Source organism: Calidris pugnax, unplaced genomic scaffold (assembly GCF_001431845.1).
Source record: "Calidris pugnax isolate Ruff unplaced genomic scaffold, ASM143184v1 scaffold1208, whole genome shotgun sequence".
In the NCBI taxonomy this organism is placed as follows: domain Eukaryota; kingdom Metazoa; phylum Chordata; class Aves; order Charadriiformes; family Scolopacidae; genus Calidris; species Calidris pugnax.
In genome coordinates this window covers 1-3,807 of record NW_015091783.1, presented here as the reverse complement: position 1 = coordinate 3,807, position 3,807 = coordinate 1, and the positions used below count along the sequence as shown (strand labels likewise).

The 3,807-nt window shown below is 53.4% G+C and overlaps 1 long non-coding RNA gene across 1 annotated transcript in view; it reads left to right on the top strand.

Moving 5' to 3' along the window:
• Positions 1-1,177, top strand: part of LOC106900067 — a 3,300-nt gene extending 2,123 nt beyond the window's left edge. Inside the window, exon 2 of the long non-coding RNA XR_001414106.1 lies at positions 1,018-1,177. This is a non-coding gene — a long non-coding RNA (uncharacterized LOC106900067). The remainder of the gene's footprint in view (positions 1-1,017) is intronic.
• The last annotated feature ends 2,630 nt before the right edge of the window (positions 1,178-3,807 follow it).

Sequence of the window (3,807 nt, the reverse complement as noted above, 5' to 3'; positions counted from 1 at the left end):
CCCCCCCTTCAGCACAGCCTGGAACCCACGGCCCGGCGGGTCCTGGAGCGGCTGCGGAGACGCGCGGAACGACGGGCCTTGGAAGGGTGAAGACCTTCGTCTTCCATCGTCAGCGACGGACCCAAACTCGGCCCTTTTCACCCCAAAAATGAATAAAATAATGCAAAACCCCCCTCACCGGCTCTGGGATCTTTTTTTTTGGGGGTGCACCACAGTTTTGGGGTCGGACCTCTCGATTTTGGGGTTGGAGCCTTTGCGCGTCTCCGGGATCCTTCATTTTTGGGTTTGGATCCTTCGTTTTTCGGGTTGGATCCTTCATTTTTGGGGTTGGATCCTTCATTTTTGGGGTTGGAGCCTTCACCCACCTCCAGGACCCCCCGAGTTTGGGGTTGGACCCTTTGATTTTGGGGTTGGACCCCTCAATTTTGGGGTTGGACCCCTCAATTTTGGGGTTGGAGCCTTCATTTTTGGGGTTGGATCCTTCGTTTTTGATGTTGGAGCCTTCACCCACCTCCAGGATCCTCTGTTTTTGGGGTTAGACCTTTCATTTTTGGGGTTGGATCTCTTGTTTTTAGGGTTGGAGCCTTCGATTTTGGGGCTGGAGCCTTCACTCACCTCCAGGACCCCCCGATTTTGAGGTTAGACCCTGCATTTTTGGGGTTGGACCCTTCGTTTTTGGCGTTGGACCCTTCATTTTGAGGGATGGACCCTTCATTTTTGGGGTTGGACCCTTCGTTTTTGGGGCTGGACCCTTTGTTTTTGGGGCTGGATCCTTCGTTTTTGGGGCTGGACCCTTCATTTTTGGGGTTGGACCCTTCATTTTTGGGGTTGGACCCTTCGTTTTTGGGGTGACACTTCATTTTTGGGGTTGGATCCTTCGTTTTTGGGGTTGGACCTTTCATCCACCTCCAGGACCCCCTGATTTTGGGGTTGGACCCTTCGTTTTTGGGGTTGGAGCCTTCATTTTTGGGTTGGGCCCCCTCCTTTTTATCCCCAAAATCTCCTCCCCCCCTTTAGCACAGCCTGGAACCCACGGCCCGGCGGGTCCTGGAGCGGCTGCGGAGACGCGCGGAACGACGGGCCTTGGAAGGGTGAAGACCTTCGTCTTCCATCATCAGCGACGGACCCAAACTCGGCCCTTTTCACCCCAAAAATGAATAAAATAACGCAAAACCCCCCTCACCGGCTCTGGGCTCTGTTTGGGGGGGGACACACCGGGGGGGCGCCACGGTTTTGGGGTCAGACCTCTCGATTTTGGGGTTGGAGCCTTTGTGCGTCTCCAGGATCCTTCATTTTTGGGGTCAAACCTTCATTTTGGGGGTTGGACCCTTCATTTTTGGGCTGGATCCTTCATTTTGGGGGTTGGAGCCTTCACCCACCTCCAGGTTTCCCTGTTTTTGGGGTTGGACCCTTCGTTTTTGGGGCTGGATCCTTCATTTTTGGGGCTGGAGCCTTCATTTTTGGGGCTGGAGCCTTCATTTTTGGGGCTGGAGCCTTCATTTTTGGGGCTGGAGCCTTCATTTTTGGGGCTGGAGCCTTCATTTTTGGGGCTGGAGCCTTCATTTTTGGGGCTGGAGCCTTCATTTTTGGGGCTGGAGCCTTCATTTTTGGGGCTGGAGCCTTCATTTTTGGGGCTGGAGCCTTCATTTTTGGGGCTGGAGCCTTCATTTTTGGGGCTGGAGCCTTCATTTTTGGGGCTGGAGCCTTCATTTTTGGGGCTGGAGCCTTCATTTTTGGGGCTGGAGCCTTCATTTTTGGGGCTGGAGCCTTCATTTTTGGTGTTGGATCCTTCGTTTTTGGGGTTGGAGCCTTCACCCACCTCCAGGTTTCCCTGATTTGGGGGTTAGAACCCTCAATTTTGGGGTTGAACCCATCAATTTTGGGGTTGGAGCCTTCACCCACCTCCAGGACCCCCCGAGTTTGGGCTTGGACCCTTTGGTTTTGGGGTTGGAGCCATCAATTTTGGGGTTGGACCCCTCGATTTTGGGGTTGGACCCCTCGATTTTGGGTTTGGAGCCTTCACACATCTCCAGGACCCTTCGATTTTGGGGTCAAACCTTCATTTTGGGGGTTGGACTCCTCGATTTTTGGGGTTGGAGCCTTCACCCACCTCCAGGACCCCCCGATTTTGGGGTTGGATCATTCATTTTTGGGGTTGGAGCCTTCACCAACCCCCAGGTTCCCCTGATTTTGGGGTTAGAACCCTCAATTTTGGGGTTGGACCCTTCGGTTTTGGGGTTGGACCCTTCGTGTGTCTCCTGGACCCTTTATTTTTGGGGTCAGAGCCTTCGTTTTTGGGGTTGGACACTTCATTTTTGGGGTTGGATCCTTCGTTTTTGGGGTTGGAGCCTTCATCCACCTCCAGGACCCCCTGATTTTGGGGTTGGACCCTTCGTTTTTGGGGTTGGAGCCTTCATTTTTGGGTTGGGCCCCTCAATTTTGGGGTTGGACCCCTCGATTTTGGGGTTGGAGCCTTCGTGCGGCTCTGGGACCCTTTGGTTTTGGGGTCAAACCTTCATTATTTGGGTTGGAGCCTTCACCCACCTCCAGGCCCCTCCGATTTTGGGGTAAGATCCTGCATTTTTGGGGTTGGACCCTTCGATTTTGGGGTTGGAGCCTTTACCAGCCCCCAGGTTTCCCTGATTTTGGGGTTAGAACCCTCGATTTTGGGGTTGAACCCATCAATTTTGGGGTTGGAGCCTTCACCCACCTCCAGGACCCTTCAATTTTGGGATCGAACCTTCATTTTTGGGGTTGGACCCCTTGGTTTTGGGGTTGAAACTTCATTTTGAGGGATGGACCCTTCATTTTTGGGGTTGGAGCCTTCGTTTTTGAGGTTGGACCCTTCGATTTTGGGGTTGGAGCCTTCACCCACCTCCAGGATCCCCCGATTTTGGGGTTGGACCCTTTGGTTTTGGGGTTGGAGCCTTCGTGTGTCTCCAGGACCCTTCGATTTTGGGGTCAAACCTTCATTTTTGGGGTTGGACCCCTCGGTTTTGGGGTTGAACCTTCATTTTGAGGGATGGAGCCTTCATTTTTGGGGTTAGAGCCTTCACCAACCCCCAGGTTCCCCTGATTTTGGGGTTAGAACCCTCGATTTTGGGGTTGGACACTTTGGTTTTGGAGTGGACCCTTCACGCATCTCTGTGACCCTTCACTTTTGGGGTTGGATCCTTCATTTTTGGGGTTGGATCCTTTGTTTTTGGAATTGGATCCTTCATTTTTGGGGTTGGAGCCTTCATCCACCTCCAGGATCCCCTGATTTTGGGGTTGGACCCTTCATTTTTGGGGCTGGATCCTTCATTTTCAGGTCGGACCCCTCGATTTTGGGGTCGGATCCCTCGATTTTGGGGTTGGACCCTTCGTGCGTCTCTGGGACCCTTCGTTTTTGGGGTCAAATCTTCATTTTTGGGGTTGGAGCCTTCACCCACCTCCAGGACCCCCTGATTTTGGGGTTGGAGCCTTCATTTTTGGGGTTGGAGCCTTCATTTTTGGGGTTGGACCCTTTGGTTTTGAGATTGGAGCCATCAGTTTTGGGGTTGGATGCCTCGATTTTGGGGTTGGAGCCTTCACCCACCTCCAGGATCCCCTGTTTTTGGGGTTAGAACCCTCAATTTTGGGCTTGGACCCTTCCTTTTTGGGGTGGGACCCTTTGACCCCCTTCAGGACCCCCCCACTTTGGGGGGGGGACCCTCGGTGCTCCTCCGGGCCCCCTCATTTTGGGATCACACCCTCTATTTTGGGGGTTGGACCCCCCAATTTTGGGGGGTGTCCGTCGTCCCCCCCCCTATTTTTAGCTTTGGCCCC